Source organism: Anastrepha ludens, chromosome 6 (genome assembly GCF_028408465.1).
Source record: "Anastrepha ludens isolate Willacy chromosome 6, idAnaLude1.1, whole genome shotgun sequence".
In the NCBI taxonomy this organism is placed as follows: domain Eukaryota; kingdom Metazoa; phylum Arthropoda; class Insecta; order Diptera; family Tephritidae; genus Anastrepha; species Anastrepha ludens.
This window is the reverse complement of record NC_071502.1, coordinates 7,389,227-7,412,944: the sequence shown is the minus strand read 5'-3', so window position 1 is coordinate 7,412,944 and position 23,718 is coordinate 7,389,227. Positions and strand designations below refer to the sequence as shown.

At 37.3% G+C, this 23,718-nt stretch overlaps 1 protein-coding gene across 3 annotated transcripts in view; it reads right to left on the bottom strand.

The window, feature by feature from the left end:
- Positions 1-23,234, bottom strand: part of LOC128866626 (extracellular superoxide dismutase [Cu-Zn]) — a 45,656-nt gene extending 22,422 nt beyond the window's left edge. Inside the window, exon 1 of one of the 3 annotated variants that reach the window (XM_054107504.1) lies at positions 22,998-23,234. The gene's annotated coding sequence lies outside the window, so the exon portion shown is untranslated. The remainder of the gene's footprint in view (positions 1-22,997) is intronic. The other 2 variants (XM_054107502.1, XM_054107503.1) reach the window with 2 other exon arrangements.
- Between the last annotated feature and the right edge of the window lie 484 nt (positions 23,235-23,718).

The window sequence follows — 23,718 nt, the reverse complement described above, 5'->3', positions numbered from 1 at the left end:
CAATGTTCACTGGATTCTCTAGATTTTCTAAAAACAAACATAACAGTGAATGGCGAACACTACCGAGCCAAGATAAACCACTTTTTGGTGCCGGAAATTGAAGTACGTGATCTCCACAAAATTGCGCTACTTTCCATAAAGCCCGGAAACAATGGATTACCTGCGTCGTTGCTTCGATGAGCAAATTATCTCTCGTCTCGGACCAGTGGATTGGCCACGAAGATGATGTGATATAACGCCTTTGGACTTTTATTTGTGGATATATGAAAAGTTTAAATGCTTTGTGGATAAAAAAGCTTCGATTGAGGCATTGGTAGCCAGCATTACTCACGAGATACCGACCGAAGTCCTCTAGCGAGTCATTCCAACATTTGAAAGGGATTATCTTGAAAAAATAAATGTCTGAATGGTACTACACATAAAAAATAAAGATTGACCAATCAATTTGAATTTTCGTTGTTTCATGTCAATTTAAAATCCGTTACCTCTAAACTGTTCATCCTTTAGTGTAGCACAAGGTTTTCTACCATCGCACAAGGTATGCTAATCAACAATGACACAAAAAAAGGGACCATTCAGTAGCTTTTATAAGCATCAGATCAAAGTTAGAGAAAAACGACATCGTTATAAAAGTTCTACTGCGTCATCCTTCCTTTTTAAATTTTGGAACAAAAAGCCTGCGGAGTTACTCAAATTCATCAGAAGCCTCCAATTATAGGCTTGCGGTCTGGTACCATAGATCACATTAGAGGTCAGAGAGCATTAATATAGTAATAATTTGGCAAACAATTTTCGAAATAGGTTCGGAAACTTTCTGCTACACTGACCGTGGGATAAGGAAGATTTATTCAAGAAAAAAAAAAAATGGAAGAAAATTTCTTTCAGATTTTCTTGTGTGCCTTAACCTCATTTTATTCCAAACAGCAAAATCTTTTCAATTTATTTTGGTTTGGTTTAGCTATGCAAGATTCTATATAATTAAAGGAAAAGTACATATAGTCAAACAATACCTCTGGTACAAATTTTTAAGGAAAATTAAATTCCCAAAAGATATATGGCTCTCTTGTGTTTTTTCTTTGTTTATGTGGAAGAAAACACCCAACGCAGTCAGCAAAAATAATTAAATATTCCCAAATCAAGTCAACTTTTGAACCATTTAAAACTTGAGCTTGAATACACCAAATTCAATGGGCTACAACTCTGATTAAAATTTTTGAAATTTCGATAAAAATTTGTTGAAGGCTTTCTTGTTTAATTTTTATAAACTTTGAAATCTGAAGTGTTGCGGGTTTTGATTTAAGTTAGTTGCATTTTTTCTGATCTGTACAAAGTTTGAAACTTGAATTTTTATGGTTTTTTTAGTAAAATCAATTGAAAAAATTATCAAAATTAAATAAGAAATAAATAAATTATCAAAACTCGTCAATAAATCCCTGTTATGAAATACATTTTATGTATGAAATCAAAATAAAATATTTTACAGCGTCGGTTTTGTTATTTAATAGCCACACTTCGCATATATTCACTGTGAAATGTAATAGGTGTTAAAAACTTATTTGTTTCTTTTTGTTTTTATTTAATTTTGTAACAGGCGATTGCCGAAGTGCCAATAGTTACATTTTTTTATTACAAACTTGACTACGTGTAGTCAGTAAACGAATGCCATCAACATTCCGTAAAACACAGCTGTTGAAAATTACACAAGCCTATATATGTATGTATGTGTGTATGTGCATACATACACGAGTGAGCGAGCGTGAGCCTATGCACACGAGTGTGTATAAAATCGGGAAGCAGTTACAACATGTCATTTGTAGTCGTGAAAATTTAACCACATTCGCATACATTCATACACAGGCACACAAACACCCCTCCAACGGTAAAATACAAACACTCGACATTCGCCCCTTTTTTGATGCATAATTTACTGCCGAGATAGCAGTAACCTTAATTTTTAAATTTTTTGTGGGTCAGTCGCTCACTGAAGTGAGATTTATCCAATAAACTGAAATTATTTCAAAGGTGAATTCACTCTTTATGCAAAATATGTATGTATGTCTGTTTGTATGAAACAATTTCACAAGCGTGCTAGCGCTGAAGCACTTGTACTGTGCAAAATTGATAGGTATACAAGTGTGTGTGTGTGTACAGGGTTACGTCCACTTGAATACGATTTTTCAATTGTGTGGCTTTTTTTGTTTTTTTTGTTGCACATATCTACAATTATATTTACGTATGTACATATGTATGTGCGTACAGAATTACTTAACGTAGAAGTAGTGCACGCGCATTTATGTGTTTCCGTATCCATGAGGTGTTTCACTTTCACTCCATTGAAGTGACCTACAATAGCTACAAGTTTGAATATTAGTAGACCTATTTTTCAGATTCACGTTTAGTTTATTAATGACCTTGTTCTGCGTATTATAATCTAGCTGTACGAGGGCAGTATGATAAGTGCGATTACTTTTAAAGTGCTGCTTTAAATTGGTTTGCTTCTTCTTGAGTTCGATTTGAGTAAAAATCAATGTTTTTATAATTTTCATATACTTTTTTACGTGGAATATTTAACGAAAATTTCAGTAATATTTTAAGTAAGGATTGTGTATTTATTTGCCCATTCTGCAAAATACTGCGATGAAATAAATTTCTGCATATCTATCTGCGCGATATGTTGCTTTGTTTTCACCTTTTCTCTTATTTATTGTTTGACTTTTTTTTTTATAAAAATATAGTTTGTATGACAACGAAAACTATTTAATTTAAAGTTTCAAGCTTTGTACAAAATTAAAAAAAAAAAACATGAAATTTTATTCAAAATTTTAAAATTTTTTAATCATATTAGGTTGTGTCGATGTTTTTAAAAGAAAGTAAATACATTTTTATTCAAACTTAGAATGAACTTTAATCAATTATATATTTTCCATTTTGTTCGATAACTTTTTGCCATCTTTCCCGCAAATTCATTATTCCGCGCTCATAGAACTTCTGGCCTTTATTTGCATAAAACTGAACCAAGTGCAATTTTATAGCCTCGTCATTGCCGAAAGTCTTGACATTTAAGGAGTTCTGCAAAGACTGAAACAAATAGTAGTCTGACGGTGCAAGGTCAGAGCTATAGTGTGGATGCACCAAAAGCTCTCCCAGTCAAGCTCTCTCAGTTTTTGGCGAGTGACCAAAAATGTATGCGGTCTAGCGTTGTCCTGATGAAATATGATACCTTTACGATTGATCAATTCTGGTAGTTTCTCGTTAATGGCTGTATTAAATTTATCCAATTGTCGGCAGTAGACATCCGAATTAATCGCTTGGTTCCTCTGAAGCAGCTCAAAATATACCACACCCTTCCAGTCCCACCAAATTCACAGCATCATAATCTTCTTTTGGTGAATATCAGCCTTTGAAGTGGTTTGTGGCGCTTCATCATGCTTGGACCATGATCGTTTTCGATTGACGCTATTGTAAACATTCCATTTTTCATCACCAGTGATAATCCGCTTCAAAAACGGATTGACTTCATTGCGTTTAAGATGCATATCACAAGCGTTGATTCGGTTTGTTAAATGAGTTAAATTCAATTCATGTGGTACCCAAATCTCAAGCTTTTTTACCAGTCCAAGACTCTTTATATGCTCACGAACGGTTGATTTTGGTATGTTTAACTTCTCTCCAATCTCACGCAAAGTTACATGACGATCCAATTCGATTAAAGCCTTGATAACGTCTTCATCGACATCACTTGGCCGACCTGAACGTGGCTCATCTTTAAGTGAAAAATCTCCAGTACGGAATTTGATTTGATTTGACCCAATAATTAAAAAAAAATCGAGTATGCAGTTTTAAAGCCCACTAAATTTTGGTATTATAAAGGCCGATGAGCAAAAACCTAATGTTTTTGAGCGTAAAAATCTACGAAAAATATTTGGTGCTCTTTGCGAAAACGGCGTTTTTATTATACGAATCAATCACGAGCTTCGAAGACTGTGTAACAACCCGGAGATTGTTACGACAATAAAGCTTAACCACCTACGATGGGCTGGCCACATTATAAGGCCTGACGAAGCTGAAAAAAATCCTACTGGGTGATTGCACAAAAAATGGAGGAACACCAAAACTCTGTTGGCTGGATGGCCTAGATCGAGACGCTATTGGTATACGTTGTTGGAGAACTCAAGCGAGGGATAAATCGAACTAGTGAAAAATTTTACGGCAGGCCAACCGCGGATAGAATTTTTGGGCTAACAATGAGGATTAAAAATGTGCAACTTTAAAGTGATTCAAAAATTGCAATGAGTTTTAGCAAAGTTTTTTGCTGGTGGTTTTTGCATTTCCTCCATATGAAAAATATTTGGAGTAAATCAATTATCATGAAAACCATGCCATCCATGGCATTGGCGTCACGTCTGGCACCTCTTGATCTCTTCTGCAAATATTCAGCGGCCTGTTCCGCTTTAAGGCTCAGAGCGAGCTCACAATTGAAGACTGGACACATGGACATTCAACCATCTTAAACTTCTATATGGATATGCCCAGTGATTGTGATAATCACCCTTCAATTCTCTGCTTCGAAAGGAATTTCTCAGTGAAAATCCCTTGTAGGGTGGAATGGCTAGAAGAACATCCGTCACCCAACACACCCGTTAAGATCTACACGAACGGATCTAAAATGGATACCGGTGTAGGATCGGGGTTACATTGCAAAGAGCTTTTTATTAATGAATTCTTTAAACTACCGGATCACTGTAGTGCTTTTCAAGCGGAAATAGACGCTATTCATGAATCCTTAAGATGTTGGAGATAAACAGAATATCATCAAAAGATCAGACAGCTAAGCTGCTCTACGGGCTCTGGATTAATTCCGAATAACATCATGGAGAGTCTTACATTGTCGCCAATCTCTAATTATAAGATGGCTAAACAGTATCGTACAATCGTACGCTGGGTTCCAGGCCACAGAGATATCCCAGGGAACTGTAGGGTGAATCAACTTGCAAGAGAAGGTACCTGTATGCCAAACATAAATCATTTTAGGTACTTATCGCCTATCACCTACTTGTAAGCTTCTTGTTATGTTCACACTATTGAATTCTGTAAATAAAAGATTAGTGCCAATACCTGTGAAACCTATCCAAAAATATTATAAAATTGTGTAGACTTCAAATTAGGATCTTAGTAGGGTCCCCTCTCAGGACATTGTCTCATAGGAAATCATGCAAGGAGATTAGGCGTTTGCATGCATGATTTCTGTTATAGCTGTAGGAATGAGAAAAAGTTGGAAACAAATTCAACACTTTTTTTGCACATGTCCGGCTCTAGCCAGAAGCAGGAACCGACAATTTGAAGACAAAAATGCTTTATTTCGGGTTTCTAAAAAGGCCTGGTCTGATATTTCATTAGGCTATCTGGAGAATTTGTACAAATCTATTAATCAACATATTAACGAAGCTATTTATAAATAAGTATGGAGTACAAACTATTAAACTTTAAATAATAAAAGTAAAAAGAACAAAATTTCCTATATTTGTTACAGGTTTCGGCACTCGAAATCTAACCAATTTCAGACCGCTCGCGCAGCTGATGCACGGTCATCAACTGTCAATTGTGTACAAGCGCGCGGAAGCATTCTGCCCAGGGTAAAAAGAAAATCAGTAATGATTCAGATTTCAAACGTAATAGTCTGATTGCATTATCGAGCACCTTAAACTAAATAAAGCTATCGTTTATCCGACCATTACTCGTTACAATGATACTGGTAGTATCGCGAAACGTCAAAAAACTGCAACGTCACGTGAAATGGTTCAAAAAGTGAAGAAGTGACTTGAGCGAAATCCCCGATGAAGTGCCAATCAAATGGTGAAAGAACTGAAAATATCTGACCGTAGCATAAGTCGCATATTGAAAAATGATCTCAAAGTCAAGCCTTACAAGATCCAAAAGGCGCATGATCTCCCACCGAAGAGGCAACAAGTCAGACTTCAGAGAGCGAAGGAGTTGCTTCACTTGGCCGAAAGCGGTCAATTTCCGTGTTCCAAACATTGTGTTTTCTGACTTGTTTTTTTTAAATTGAGCAATTCCCAAACCCCTAAAACGAAAGAGTTTATTTGACCGTCCATTCGTACGAGAATTTGAGTCATCGATTGACCACCAGGAGGCAGCACCCGCCATAGGTAATGGTTTGGGCCGCTGTAACCGCAGATGGGCGCTCTCCAATTGTTTTCATCGAGTGTGGCGTCAAATTAATGGACTTTTTAATTGGTTACATTTCAAGTGCCGGACCCCGTATTGCTTTAGTAGATATTATAATCATAATCTTATAATTTTTTCGTGCGGTTTAGATAACCACTGCATTTATCGTGGATCCATCTTAACAAACGATCTGCCTACAATCCACAGCGCACACTCGGTGTGGTACACCTCTGGATAGTTATTCTCTACTTGTACATGTGGGCCAGCCTTGTAGTCTAAAAAAACCTTTCTTTGTCTATTTTGAATTTTCTATGAAAGGGTGCAACTAAAGTCTTGAATCCAATAGATAGCTTAAAAGATTTTATGCAGTTACCGTACTTATTGAATTTCCCTTTTACCGATACATTCGCGTTGGTAGTTGAAGATAACAAAATTTGCTGCATCATTTTTCAAACAACGGCAAAAAAGCAAGAAAAGGAAACTTGAAATGTGGTATTTATAACCGGTGAATAGCCAGAAGAAAGATATTCACATTCATATAAATAAGCACATATGCACTTATTGTTTGTCGTAATTCTCTAAAATGAACAGGGTGATTAAATAATGAGACTAATATGAACACCGCATGTTTGCTTGTCTGGCGAGTGGGTGCCTGTGTGTCTGCAGTTGGAATAACTTATGCAATATTAGGTTTTTTTTTTTTCGCGAATACTTAGCAAGTGGCGAATAGATGAAGCAACTGGTATAAATGAACATATGTCGGCAACGCGGGAAGAGAGCTGCCTTAAATTACAGGTGATGGTAAGGCAGTGCGGCATATTGTGCTTTAGCCATACTCGCTATAAACATATCGCAAGTTAATCGAGTATAGAGATACCATGCGGGGAAGTGACAAATAGGAGAGACCTATAAACTCAGTAACTCAGTAGAATTTTCTCTTGAGATAATTGCAAATAAAAAAATGGGCAAAGGCGATCCGAATGGGACGTAAGCGATCTGCTGTGTAAATAACGAAAGGCTTCCTGGCGAAATTTTTGTATTTTGTGAACTATTGAAGCGGTGGTGTTCAATACTAATTCATAGGCAAATTGAGTATTCAAGCCTAAAAAACGCTCGTCGAAAGTTTTCTTGTGATGAGCATTTAAATCTTGGCTTGAGTTTTATAGCCACGGAAATGTGTCGTTATTCTAAAAAGTAACTTTTTATAATTTGTTAGGCAATATTCCGTAATTCGTAAAGAGCATTTGGTATAAAAAATTCAACTACATAATAAATAAGATTTTCTTATCAAGTGACTTCTTCGATGCTTCAATTAATCTCTGATAAGAGGTGCTTTTTGTCGCAATTGGCTATAATGCGAGCAATATTTACTTACGTATGTACGAGTACATGCTCATATATTTATATATACATATTTGACAACTAACGGCTAAACTTCTTCTTCGAATGAAACGCTTTATAGTTTAACGATGCCTCCAAAAATTAAATGGTTCGTAAGCCAACAAACATTCAGAAGTTCTGCTCTACATGTTGATTGGCGAATGATATAATATTTGACATATTTCATATTTGAAAAAAAAAAATATATATATATATATATAATAGTCATTGTGTCAGCTCAGCGAGCGCTGTGTTAGTGCACAAGCGTGAAAGGTCGCGAGATCCTTCTGGCCACGGGTAGATTGGGGGCGTTACAGAAAACTTCTAAGGCTAACACACCTGGTGAATTCCATTAGTAGCTTGAAACAGTTGCTATAAATTTAATTAACCACTGTTGGTCATCATCCTCTAATCCAAAGCCCCTTCTTCCATTTTTCCATCCTTTTGGTTCCTTTCCCTGTGTTTTTCGCCCATATGGTATCACAATGGACAAATTTTTATTCTTTGGGCAACCATTTAACCTATCCAATGCTAATGCATAATTTTGCCTGAGATAGCACACTGAACCTCCTGACTAACAGTACGTCAGCACGCCAAAACCCCAATGCAAACGGCTCCGGTGGTCACTTTTTGGTACCTACGTTTTTTCACAATATCTTACCACAGGGCCATCTTGCGAAAAATATATCGTATTATGATTAAAATATGTATATACTAAATATCGTCCCCTTAGTATAACAATAGCCTATGTGCTCATAGGCTATTATTTTTTTATTGAATTTTTGGATTCTCCATCGTCGATTTTATATGTGGTCAAAATTTTGTCAAATTCTAGTTCCACAAAGTGGGTCAAAACGTCAGTCAAAAAATATTAAATATTTACAGAAATAACGAGATTTGAGTGAGAGCTACTTTTGACAAAAAGTTTGAAATTCATTTTCTCAAAACATCAAAAAATTTATAGGCTATTTTAAGGGGACGATATCACCAAGTTAGGCATAAGTACGAATAGCAGGTTTATTTTTTTCGAAAAAAGAAATTATTTTTAGATAGTTGAAATATACTTCGATTATGACCTTAGTCGAACTATAAATACTAATTTCTGGAATATATCGACCTCAAGGCTACCTAGGAGACACATTTTTTCCAAACGCACTGCTGTTTAGGAAGTTAAGATATACACCTGTGTTCAAAATAATAGAAGCGAATTATCAAGTTTTCACTTTTTTTTTCTGAATGCCATTATTTTATGTGTTTATGAAAGTGTGGTGCATTTTACAGTTAAAACCATATAACTCTCAGCTTTAAACTTTGTACGAAATTCTTAAAAATTTAATATATTAAAAAAATAAAAAATAAAAAAACTTCAAAATTTTCAACGTTTTTTCGCTATAAATTCTTAGTATGCAGTCCACTCAATATAAGCATAAGAAAGTGCAAGTTTTAAGTGACTCAAAATGCTCGTTGATTTTTGAAATTTCGTTTTAAGCTGAGATGTTGAACATTTCTTCCATATAAAAGGCCTCCCAACATATCCTTTATATGGAGGAAAATTGTCAATATCGCATGTTAAAAAAATTGTCACAAATCAACTCGATTTTAGACCAACATACCAACATTAAACTTACATTGGGCCATAGAAACTGCACGCACGAAATTTTTCCAAGAACATTGATTTGAGGAACAGGTTTGAAATTTGTATGCATATGACAGAAAATTGGCAACAGTGCCAAACAAAAAAAAAACAAAAATTGTCAAAAATCAATGAGAAATTTTAGCCATTTTTAAACTTTAACTTTTTGCGCTAGAATTAAATGTGCTAAAAAACTGCATACCTGGAAACTTGCTAAAAAATCAGTATAAAAATTCGAAAGTGTGATGATAATTCTTAAAAGTTTGTTAAATTTCTGTGAATTTCGTACGAAGTGTGAAGCTTTGAGTTATATAAGTTTTTTCTCTAAATCGCCTTTACAAAAACAAAAAAAAAAAATTTAATACAAAAACAAAAAAAAAAACAAAAAAAGTTGTTAAAACTAAATTATGAGCTGACAGATGCCACTAAAGCTTTTAGTGATGACGTGGGAATGGAATTCGGATCAAATAAGTGCAAAATAATACACCTAATTAGAGGTCAGCTTGATGAATCCGATGAAAACTACGCAGTAGATCAAAATATTATTATAGACAGCTTGCATAGCAGCGAATCTTATAAATATTTAGGATTTCTGCAACTTAAAGGAATCAACCAAACGCTAGTAAAGCAAGGTCTCATTAACAAATTTGAGGTACGGCTGAAAGCTGTATTAAAAACGAGTTTGAATAGTGGAAATAAATGCAAAGCAATTAATACCTGGGCCATACCTCTTTTGACTTACTCGTTTGGAGTAATAAAATGGTCTCAGACAGATATCCTTCGGATTGAAACGCTGATTCGCATTACATTTACTAAGTTCCAAAGCCATTACCCTCAAAGCGCTGTAGAAAGAATATCGCTTCCTCGAAACGTTGGTGGGAGAGGCATCATTAATCTAGCGCGTCTACACGTTTCGCTAACTTTGAAGCTACGTACATATTTTCTAAGCAGCGAGTCTCATCTATTCAAAGCTATTGCTATGGCAGATAATGGCTTTACCCCGCTCAGTTTGATAGAGCAGGACTTCCCAGTACCTGATGGCAGCATGGAAGGCAAATACAATACACGGTGCGCATTCCCATGACCTCGAAATGGAATGGATAGACGCACAATCATCCAATTTATGGTTGAAAAGATTATTTTCTGAAACAGAAGGTTTCGCAATCGCTAACCAGGACCGAGTTATTCCAACAAGAAATTTCCGAAGGTCGATACATGGCGAGGCAATAGAAGATAGTTGCCGAAGGTGCGGCATTTACGGCGAAACAATTGACCATGTAATTGCTGTATGTAGCGTACTTGCCCCCCGTCAAAATGCCATGAGCCATAACAATATAGCAAAGATCCTCCACCAACAACTTGCGATAAAACTTGGTCTCTTACAAGAAGAAGTTTTGTATTTTAAATATGAACCAAAGGCAAAATTGGAAAATGCAAATTTTAAACTGTAATGGAACAGATTTATATCTACAGATCAAACAGCAACTGCCAACAAACCTGACAAGACAAATAAAACAATCGAAGTAATCGATATAGTGGCGCCTCTTAATCGCAACATCCAAAGCTTATACTCCACCAAAATATCAAAGTCTGCAGCTTTGGCCATAGAACTTAAACGGATGTACAAAGCGAGGGAAGTGAATATAATTCCAATAATTATATCGTCCACTGGATTAGTGCCTTAGCATCTAATCAAAAATTTGAGGAACTATGACTGCCAACACCTTTTGGAAGACATGCAGAAGTCGACCATACTGGACATATGTGCAGTAATAGTCGCATGGGCGTAGAACTTGGACTACACTCCACTAGAGTTCAATCCCTTGAAAATTTGATCCGGGATGTGTAATCTCCGGCAATAGCCGAGATGGATTAAACTAAAATAAAATAAAATAAGCTATGTCGTTCGAATGATGCTACCTAGAAAAGCGGGCGGCAGGGGACAGATTGATGTTGGAGTACTGCATGACAAACTTATCTTAAACATGAGAGCATACTTCCAACATAAGTGCTCCCAATCCGATCTACACAAGGCTGCAATTGCTGCGGATGATTATTACACCCCACTTCGGATGACGCAATCCTACGAAATCAGGAACGCCACTACAATAGATGAAAAAATCCCAAGATGGTCTGAAATGGCTGTCCACGGCGTATATCGAAAAGACTTGCCGAGCCCACATGTCGACCAAAAATTGTCGCACTTATGGCTTACCAACAGGTCGATATTTGCCGAAACGGAGGGTACCATTTTCGCCATACAAGATGGTGTGATTCCAACTAGGAATTACATTAAATATGTAATGCGAGATCCAAACGCCGCTGCAGACAGATGTCGAAGATGCAATAGTCGGAGTGAGACATTAGACCACGGCTAGCACGGGATGCACCACACTTGGAAACTCTATGTACCTGAAGAGATACAATGACATCGCGAAAATAATCCATCTAAAATTGACGCAGATGTACAACTTCAATCCAAGCAAAATTCCGTACTTCAGATACACCCCAGAACCTGTTCAAGAAGACTGCAACTCCTTCTATATCATGACCGAACAATTTTAACATTTGCCACAAGAGACCACAATAGGCCAGATATTTTCCTGATTGATAAATCTCAAACGACTGGTTGTATAGTTGATATTGCTGTTCCTCTAAGCAAAAACATGCAAAAAACATATGCGGAAAAAATATCAAAATATTCTGACTTAGGCATTGATGTCCAACGCCAGTGGAAGCTAAGGAAGGTGCACATACTACCAATTATCATCTTAGTCCACGGACTAGTGCATAACAACTTAGCAGGCAACGTGAAAACTTTTCAACTCCCAGAATATTGAATTCTCGACATGCAGAAAGCAGCTTTACTCAATTCTTGAATGTATAGTCCGAAACTTTTTACAGTAAACGTTTTTCTTGTTTGTAAAATTGTTAACTATTTTATATAATATTTATAGACATTTATTTTATTGTAATCTTTGTACCTGTTATAAATTATTGGCTTGCAGCAAAGCTGTCGCCAATTAATGTAAATCACTTCTTTCTTGGGATGCAATAAAAATAAATAAAAAAAATAAAATAAAATAAAATAAAATAATTTAAAATAAAATAAAATAAAATAAAAAAATAAAATAAAACAACTAACATTTCCATGAGTATAATAAATACGAGCACCGCGCCATTCAGCACACCTGAAAAAACTATTAAAATTTCCCAGCCACGTGCAAATCAACTCACAACTCAAAATTGCATTGCATCGAATTGCAACAACAAACCCTCGCATTCACATCGTGATGAGAGCAATTCACGAAGAGGGTATTCCAATTGTCGCCGATTCTCCATATGCTTGGCGCTCAAATTCTTTTAATTGCTCACTTCATCCATATCAATTATGGGGTCACGTTTTTTTTTTAATTATTTTCTCTTTTTCAGCAAATTTAAAATTAAAGCGGTAATAAATATGCGGCTGTTATCGTGAATATTTAGCACTGCCACACATATGGATTATCGCACCATCATTGCCATTTTTCTGTATTGAATTTATGATTCTTTAGAAATTTTATTAATAGTTGAAGAGAGTGAGATTATCATGTTCAAGGAAGAAGGTTAGAAAGCTCGCTCGGAAACGAACTTTAACTATGTATGTAACGTGTGTGTATATCCGGTTAATATATACTTTGAACGAAAGGTATGTACTATAGAGCAAACTCCTATCTTTTTGCTCTTGTAAATGCGGGTTATACAGATTATTTGTAGATGATCGTTTCTGCTGATCAACTTCAAATCATGATTAGATTAGACCAAGTGACATTCGACTTTTAGTGTGGTCTTTGTTTGCTAATGCGTTATTTGAGAAGCACAAATCTATTTAAAAGTGGTCAATGGTCGGCGATAAATATTCCAAATTTTTTGAAGATAAAAAAAAATGCTTATACTAAATCTGATAAAAATTCTTACTTTTGCTTTTATCAAGTGCATTTTTTGAACGATTGGACGTGATCAGTGAAGTTTTAGACGTGCAAAATCTGCCATCGTTCAACTATATATAATAGGACTATTTTACAACAGATGGCGTAACTTGATTATTATTCCATCGATCCACATTTCCAAACATTCATTGGAGAGCTACTGTCGTAAGGCACAAACGTCAGTATAAGTTTTTTATTTGAAGCGTAAACAACAATATTTTTACCACACTTGAAAATGTCGAATTTCGTGCCAAATAATGTGTTTTTGCGGGGAATTCTTCTTCATTATTTTAATATGAAGAAAAAAGCAGCCGAAAGTCATCGTATCTTGGTGGAAGTTTGTGGTGAGCATGCTCTATCTGAGCGAACGTGCCAGAAGTGGTTTGCACGCTTTAAAAGTGGTGATTTTGGCTTGGAAGACGAAGAACGCGAGGGTGCGCCGCCAAAGTTCATGGATACCGAATTGGAGGAATTGCTCGATCAAGATCCGGCTCAAACGCAAGAAGAGGTTGCAAAAACTTTGGGAGTTGATCAATCAACCATTTCCAAACGTTTAAAAGCCATGGGAATGATCCGAAAGGTAGGCCATTGGGTGCCGTATGAATTGAAGCCAAGAGACGTTGAACGCCGTTTTATGGCATGCGAACAACTGCTTCAACGGCACAAAAGAAAGGGTTTTTTGCATCGAATTGTGACTGGCGATGAAAAGTGGGTCCATTACGACAATCCAAAACGTCGGGCAACGTATGGATACCCTGGCCATGCTTCAACATCGACGTCGGCGCAGAATATTCATGGCCTGAAGGTTATGCTGTGTATCTGGTGGGACCAGCTGGGTGTTGTGTATTATGAGCTACTGAAACCGAATGAAACGATTACGGGGGATGTCTACCGACGACAATTGATGCGTTTGAGCCGAGCACTGCGAGAAAAACGGCCGCAATACGCCGATAGACACGACAAAGTTATTTTGCAACATGACAATGCTCGGCCACATGTTGCACAAGTGGTCAAAACATACTTAGAAACGCTCAAATGGGATGTTCTACCCCACCCGCCGTATAGTCCAGACCTTGCGCCATCCGATTACTATCTCTTCCGATCGATGCAACATGGCCTGGCTGACCAGCACTTCCGTAATTACGATGAAGTCAAAAAATGGATCGATTCGTGGATTGCGGCAAAACCGACCGAATTTTTCACAAAGGGAATCCGTGAATTGCCAGAAAGATGGGAAAAAGTAGTAGTAAGCGATGGACAATATTTTGAATATTAAATTTGTAACCATTTTACGTCAATAAAGTTTCAAATTTCGAAAAAAAACCGCACGAACTTATTCATAGTCCTATTAATACATCGAACCATTGAAAAGACTTGACAAAAAAAATAGCCTTCTTTCCAAAGTCAATTTTACTGAACTTACTCTTTTTGCAAAAATATTTGCTTTCATGACATAAATATTGCGATCTGTTGTTTAAACGTTAAGCAATATTTTTACTTAAAGCTGTTAATTTCATTTCAGAGAAAAAAACATGTGTGAAATACACATAGTGGTGTAACCATTTACTAATTTTATGATAAATAATAATTTAGACTACAGGGTTCGGTACCCGAAGTGTAACCAACTTCAGACCGTTCGCGCAGCTGATACACGGGCCAGTTGTTTACAAGCGCGTCGAAGCGTTTTGCCGAGAGTAAACGTGAAAAAAGAAAATCAGTAATGGATTTCAAACGTAATTACATTCAAACTTGTGATTGCATTACATTTGACAGGAAAATCACAACCTGCGATTGTTCGTGAGCTCGAGCACCTTAAAGTAAATTAAGTTTTTGTTTATCGCACGATTACTCGTTACAACGAAACTGGTAGCATAGCGAAACGTCATGGAAGTGATCATCAAAAGACTGCAACGTCACGTAAAATGGTTCAAACAGTGAAGCACCGATTTGAGCGAAATCCCCGACGAAGTGCTAATCAAATGGCAAAAGAACTGAAAATATCTGACCATAGCATCCGCCGCATACTGAAAAATGACCTCAAAGTCAAGCCTTACAAGATCCAAAAGGCGCATGATCTCACAAAGCAGCAACAAGTCAGACTTGAGAGAGCGAAGGAGTTGTTTCGCTTGGCCGAAAGCGGTCAATTTCCGAACATTGTATTTTCTGACGAGAAGATTTTTCAAATTGAGCAATTCCTAAACTTCGAAAACGATAGGGTTTATTTGACCGACCGTTCTTACGAGAATTTGAGTCATCGATTTGCCACCAGGAGGCAGCACCCGCCACATTCAATAGTGTGGACCCCTGTAACCACAGTTGGGCGCTCGTTTTCATCGAGCGAAATATTATCGGGAAAGCATTCTGGAGGTTGCTTTGAAACCGTGGTCAGACAGATATTTAGGTGGCAGACAATGGACGTTTTAACACGACTCGGCAGAGTCTCACAAAGCTCAAATGGACCAAGAATGGCTAAAAAACAACGTTCCGAACTTCATAACATCCACGCAATGGCTCTCAAATACACCAGACGCGAATCCGATGGATTATACCCTTAGGGCCATTTTGGAGAGCAAGGCCCGAACTAAAAGATTCAACAGTCTTGGCATCGTGTGTTGTTTGATGTGGCATATTTTCTTATTTCTTCAATTATTATGGGTACTTTGAGATCACGATGCATTTGTGCATTTGTGATATAATAAGGGGCATTTGAGATCATTCTTTGAAGTACAGGGTGGCTGATGAAAGCCGCTACCAAAAAAAAATTGAATAACTTTTTTTCTTTTTAAGTTATCTGTTCCATTTTTGTTTTAATTTGCAGATTGATCTTTAAAATTTATTAAAGTGGATAACTGGGACACGCAAACAAGAATTTGGATAGTCCGCCGCTATCACGCACTGGAGTCCGTAGTTTTGGTACAGAGAGAGTACAGGCGGATGTTTGGCGGCGATCCCCCGAGCAGATGGACCATAATGAGACTGGTGAATAATTTTGCTGAGCAAGGAACAGTCGCAAGAAGGCCTTATCATCGAAACCCACCTGTTCGGACGGAGGAAACTATCGCTGCTGTAGCTGCAGCTATACAAAGCAATCCAAGGGTTTCAACAAGAAGCTTATCTGCTCAACTTGGTGTCAGCCGACAGTCTTTGCAAACAATAATGCACAAAGATTTAGACTTATTTCCCTACAAAATTCAAATGGTTAACAAACTGAATGCAGCAGACTTGCCGATTCGCTTGGAATTTTGCCAGAAGATCCTGCAAATGGTGGAAGAAGACCAAAACATGTTAAACTGCCTTTTCATGTCTGATGAGGCCCATTTCGATTTAAACGGCAATGTGAACAAACAAAATTGTCGAATATGGAGTACTTCTAACCCACAGATACTCCACGAGACGGAATTGCATCCTCTTCGCGTGACAGTGTGGTGTGCGGTTTCTTCACGCTGTATTGTCGGCCCTTATTTTTTTGAAGAAAATGGTCACACCGTTACGGTTACTGGAGACCGTTATTTGAAAATGCTGAAAGAATTTTTCTATCCAGAACTACGCCGAAAGAGAATTCCTTTCAACTCTGTGTGGTTTCAACAAGATGGGGCAACGTCTCACATAGCCCAGACTGTTATGACAGAGTTGCGACGAAAATTTCCCAATAAACTGATTTCAAGAAACTCCGAATTTCGTTGGCCCCTCAGGTCGCCTGACCTTACTGCACCTGACTTTTTCTTATGGGGTTTATGTAAACAAGAAGTTTATAAAACAAAGCCAACAAATTTGGATGAACTAAAACAATCCATTCGGGCAACAATTGCGGCTATTCCTGTCGCAACTCTCAAAGCAGCAATGAACAACTTTTTACTAAGACGCCGCACTTGTGGCAACGAGCATGGGGGGCATTTAAATTCAATTATTTTTAAAACTAGTTAAGCTACATTTAATAAAATTTAATGACCTTCAACTTGAAAAAATAAATAAATGAATTCCATACACTAAAAAAAAAGTTATTTGAGTTTCTTAATGTAGCAAAATTCATCAGCCACCCTGTATTCCGATGTTGGAGTTAGCTGCAGTGCTCCAAAGTTGAATGCCTAACATCATATCCATGGGAATTTCGATGTAGTAACGAATATACCTGTAGGCTTCTGAGTTTTATTCCTAGAGCTTTTCGTTTGGTGAAAATATGGGTTGTCCATGTGAGTTTGCTATCCGAGATATTTTGTGACGTTAATTTGGGGGATGATTATATTATTGAGCTTAATGCGTGAGCATGTTTTTCGATTTAGTGTAAAAGTGACTTGGGAAGATTTGTGTCGTTTGGCTAAATGCGACACTTTTTCAACTAGAGAGTTATTTTTTTCGTAATCCTGCTATCTGTGTCCAAATCGTCTCAACCGCTGAGCTTGCATGGCAAGATGAACACTATTTTGACCTGATATCAGCTGTCCGATCTCATCATTGTATCTTATTCTGTAAGATCCATCAGCTGCCCTTACTGGTCCAAATATCCTTCTTAGGAGTTTACGCTCAAAGCGCAGAAGGTAGTCCTTATGTTAGATGCCATGCTTCGCAGTTACTACTGGTCTTATTAGCTTCCTGTAGATTTTCATCTTACACGACCTTGATAATAATTTATCTGTTTTGTGGGAAATGTCAGGTGAGCAAAATTACGTCTATTATTATAGCAAATTTTAGTCTATCATTCACGCCGATTAGGGGGTCTGCAGCGCTGCCACTTTGTGAAAAATACATGACCCGATCTACAGGTTGCCATTGCATGTGGCGCTTAAAGACCTAACGAGGTATTGGTTTCTCGCAACGATAGCAAGGTCGTCAGCATAGTCGCAGATCTAGACGATTTTCGTAAAATTAAAAGCTCCAGGGTCGTTATCGCTCAGCACAAAATTTAAAACTAGGTTAAATATGACGGTAGAGACTGTGTCTTCTTTTTTCACAGCTGTTACAACATGAAATGAGTCTGAAGTTTTTCCTTATATCACCACCACCTTCGATGTTGTTCCTGCCAGGGCTATTGATACCAAAGACCCGAGTTTCTTCGGCACTCCTACCCACCGAGGTATTACCAAATTATTATCAGAAAGTAATATTATCATACCACTAACTTGCGTTAACAGTGAAGGTTCAACGAGGTTGGGACTTATACCACCTTCCTCCTTTCATTTAGATATTCGGTGTCTCATATTCCACTAGAAGCAAGACTTTTTCCTCATCAATGGGTAGCTAAGGTTAACTCTAGCTTTTAGATTCTAGCATATTGCCTCTGTCTAAGAAGTGTTTGAGAAAGTTTTTTGTTGGATTTCCAATAGCATTTTTCAGACAAGCTTTCTGCAGTAAAAACCTCTATCCTAATCGAAAATAAGTTCAGAATTGAACAGAACGATAAGCAGGTCTACTACCGGCTGCATTGGGAAAGAACGCATAGGAGCTGGAATCTACGGCCCTAGAACTAAGCGCTCTGTGCCCATGGGTAGTTTTCCAATCATCTTCCAAGCGGAGATGTATGCCATCTGTCTATGTGTAATTAGAAATTTCCGGGATGAGCGAATTGCCATTCTGAGCGACAGTCAGGCGGTACTAATCGCTCTCATGGCCTTTTGTGAGATCAAGTCCTCACTGGTGCTTGAGGGTAACGAGAAACTTAATCTACTAGGAACGCACAAGCACATCCGGCTAATTTGGGTCCCAGGACGTAGAGATATAACTGGGAAAGAAATAGCGGGCACACTGGCGAGAGAGGTTGCAGCCTCGCCTTTAACAGGACCCGAGCTCTTCCTTGCTGTGGGACAGCACACCATCAAGGAGAAGCTGAAGAGTGAAGAGCTAGAGCTAAAGGAGGTTTGCTGGCACCAAACTATGGCGAAATCCTTACTGTGAGGGTACAACCAAAAGAGGTTTGATAAACTCATAATCCTCCCCAAGATGAACTGAGAATACTTACGCGCATTCTCACAGACCATTGCAGACTGCGTAGTCATCTACAAGTGATCAGGATTTGGTCTACGGATTGCTGTCGTTTCTGCCACCAATTTCAGGAGACTCCAATGAACTTGTTTTGGAATGCTCTAGCGTGGAGTAGGTTGAGTCATCTTGGCTAATTGCAGTCAGAAGAAAGCGCGATCCAACTCAGCTCTAAACTGAGTTCAATAAGGGAACTGGATCGCGATGAGGTACTGTGATGAGCAGTTGGCACAAGAGGCGATGAGGTCGAAGTGCAAACCTCATAAAGTATCTATCGTTCGATTTAGTCCGAAATTATTTCTAAAGAATTTAAAACGTTCAAAAATCATTCGTCTCTTAATTGAATGAATTTCTTATATTAATTTTTACAATTTAGGATTCATTATTGTTTCGTTGTAATAAAATATTTCCACATTTAGCCTATTTTTCCAGTGTTTCGCATTTAGCGAATTACAATAAAACAACCGAAATGGGTGTCGCCTCTTTGGTTACTGTATTACTTTATAAATAAACCTGCTTTTATTTTCCGCACCTGCGTTAATGTAAATTCGAAGAATACTCTTCTGAAGCTTGAAATATCTCTCTTTGCTTAATTTTTTCATTTTGCCTGATGCCAGAATTCAAAGTGCCAAACTTGTTTACTTAGCAAAAGACCTGTAAACAAATACGCCATTTAATAAATACAAACAAAATTACATGCAGACATACATGCAAATGTAGATATGTTTATTAAATAAATCAAATATGTATATTTTTGTGTAGACGCCAAAACATGTTAACCCTCTAAGGCACAAGATTGCATCAGAGCATTTTTGTAAACCTTCCATTATTCAACTTCCATATTTCAACTAAATATAGCTACCATCAGCTAAATTATTGCCAGTATAAAGGGAAAAGTCATTGAAAACAGCAGCGAAATTTTTGAATTTATAAAACTTAAAGGCCGATTTCTAACCCCTTGCAAAGAATTGTAGCTGACAGCGAGTAACGGGTTGATGGGTATCCGTTGTGGTTATATATAAAGGGTGATTTTTTAGCTATTATCTTTTTAAACAGTGGATTAAACAACTAACGCACGTTGCGTGTTTTGTTTCACTGTCAAATATCTTCAGTTTGGTCTATAATTTAACCATGAATCGTCTTATAAACGAACAACGCTTGCAAATCATTGAAATTTATAATAAAAATGCGTGTTCTGTTAAGAAAGTTTAAGATCCACTTTTTTATCGAAAAATTGTGTTCAGCGACGAAGCTCATTTTTGGGTCAATGGGTACGTAAATAAGCAGAATTGTCGATTTTGGAGTGAAGATCAGCCAGAAGAATTGCAAGAGCTACCAATGTATCCAGAAAAGGTCACAGTTTGGTGCGGTTTATGGGCTGGAGGTATCATTGGACCGTACTTCTTCAAAGATGCTGCGAATCGTAACGTAACTGTGAATGGTGAGCGCTACCGTGAAATGATATCCAACTTTTTTTTGCCCAAAATGCAAGAGCTCGACTTGCATGACATGTGGTTTCAGCAAGATGGTGCCACATGCCACACAGCACGCGTAACAATGGACTTGCTGAGAGGCGAGTTCGGTGAACATTTTATTTCACGTTCGGGACCTGTCAATTGGCCACCCAGATCGTGCGATATAACGGCTTTAGATTATTTTTTGTGGGGCTATGTTAAAGCTCATGCCTGCCTGCTTCAATTAACGCATTGGAAGACAACACTAAAGCATTTATATGTGAGATACCGGCCGAAACATTGGAAAGAGTATGCCAAAATTGGTCTAAGCGGATGGACCATTTGAAGCGCAGGCGCGGTCAATATTTGCATGAAATAATCTTGAAAGATTAATTTATATGGACTGTACTATCGATTTTTATAATCGCATGGATTTTTCTGAATTTAACGTGTGTTTTTTTGAAAAACTTCCCTATAGCTCTTAAAAAATCACCCTTTACAATGCCCGCCGATTGAGAAGCCCACTGTGACCTTCCAGGAAGAATTGAGTGTACATCCGCCATTTTAAATGATTAAAATAAAAAAAAAATATATATTTTTTTAATGTATAACTAAACTGTATGGCAATTTTGAAAAAAATATATTGACTTCTTTATTTTAAATAATTTTAATGAAAATCAGGGAAAATTTGGCCGTTTACAGGATCTGTCCCCTTAACTTTTACACCCCCCTTTCTAAAAATATGTCCACAGGTCAACATATAAAATTTATCACAAGTTCTTCAGATTAGTATTTTTCAAGCCAAAATTATGAGCTTTTAATAATTCAGAGCAGCTTGAGTTCGTGCATTATAGGGTTAAGCTGCGAGCCGCTTGAAAGCAATCAATTTTCGAAGGCCTTTAAAGCCGAACGTCTTTACAACTGGATCTGAAAATACGCAATTATACTTTTTTTCCAACAAAGCAGCAAACACTCGAAATACAAGCTTTCGCTGCATTTATTACATACTTAAGTACATATGTACGTATGTATGTATGTATGCCCTATAAGGTGCCTCACCTGAAACGGTTGCTGCTGGTCAAGGGAATCAAACAATTTGATATAATTTATGTGGTAGTCATAAACCCTTTTGCTCAACAGAGGCTTATTTGTGTACTTAACCGTGCTGGAAAATCTCAATATCTCAGCATCTCTAAAACTCTCTAAAATTCTCAATATTTAAATATATCGGCAGATTTCCTAAAAACCTTGACGCACATCTGTTAGGTTTACATTTTCCTATCAGCAGAGGGGAAATAATTTTTGATCATCGCACCTGCTCGCTCCCCTATTTCTTTCAACTACATGGACCCAGTAAGCAGATTCTTTTCTCTTAAATTGAATGTTTATGTATGCGCGATTTTATTCAAAGTAAAAAAAAGTTTGTCAATATAATTTTTTAGGCTGTTTTTAATGTGAGGCCTGGTCTTCTCGCCAAGCCTTAGCAAGTGGCGAATAGATGAAGCAACTGGTGTAAATAAACATATCTTGGCAGCGCTGCCTGAAATTGCATTCATTTGTAAACTAGTGAGTTATACGATTTTATGAGGTATACACAAACTCTCTAGTGGCGAATCTTAATCGATAACTTCGTAATTGCTTTCGCATGCAAATTTTTCGTCCAGTGAGTCGAGTCGAGCCGAGGGAGAATTGGCGAACAGAAGAGACCTATGGTAGCTCTCAAATAACCCTATGTTGTCACAGATATTTGGATGAAATATGAGCGATTTCGTGTGAAAAAATAGAAAAAAAATAGAAAAAAAATGTATTTTCAGCATTGAATAAACTCAAAACTACAAAATAATTTTTCTTTTAAATTTCCTTAATATACTCAATAAACTCTCAAGCCTACAAATAAACTTCAATAATTAAAAAAAAAAATTAACGGCCATGCTTAAAATACTTGGATCACTTGACATGGAATCGCTAATGTGCCGAGTTTTACAATCGGCTTGGAAAAGTAGAACCGTTTTTTTTTTATTTTGTTGTTTTTTTTTTACTACTACTACTTTTATCCAAACGGCACTTTAGTGTTACTTGAGGAGTGCCAGACTGGCACTTCAACCATTTCATGAACCACTTCAAAGTACATTTTTATATGCTAAAAATTACTGTCGCACTTTCAGTCTCGAAATACTGGCTTAACGACTTTGTATGAGAATTTTCTGGAATGCAAATTTTAAAAATAAAATTCAAAATCGAAAAAACGTTACTAATATCAAAAACAAAATACACAAATTTTCAGCTGAAGCGCTGCAGGGCACGGTGGTTACAACAAGGCTTTCGCGCGATTTGGTTTTTGTTTCGCCAAGTAACGGTGGTACCTACGTATGTATCATAATATTGCATTTCCTATTGCCTCACCTTCTTGGCACTCAATAAATTTTTAGTTCCACTTTAAACCGTAGATTTTCGATTTTTTGTTCGTTTATTGCGCGAGCTGTTGTTTGAGATTTGCTTTTGCAATTTTAATTGTTTTTAACGCGAGTAGAGATCAACTACTCTGGCGACGTACACCACAAAACTGAACTGCACGACTGCGGAATGCAAACTGTTTATAAACTGTTTTCGCTCGATCTGGTGGCGATCATGAGAAGCCGCCCACCGCACTGTTTGTCCGTTATTACCACCGACCGTCTGTATGATGTAACGCGAGAATTCGCTGGCTTGCATTCTAGGTGTACAAACAAGTGCTCGTATATGTTCGTGGGAGTACCCGCAAACCACTCAGGTGCTGGGTGTGCTCTCGTTTGCGAACGCTTTCGGTGCTAATCTGAAATGAGCTTCACGTTGTTGTAATAAAAAAAATTGTAATAAAAACATACCCGTATCGTAGGTATTCATCAAGAAGTGGTCAACGAGATGCGCGAGATTAGTTTGTTTTGTGTGAGCGAAGCTGAGAAGCGCCGAGAGTGCTAGCAGTGCAAAGAGTAAGTAAGCTTTCAATGCTGTGCAGTGCTTTTGAGTAATCTTTAACTAATTAATTTTAAGCACCTGCATTTCGATAACAAATTAATTTACAGCTTGAATAGGAAGCTCGACTAGGCATTCTTATAATCTGTAATGCCAATAAATAGCGAGTAAA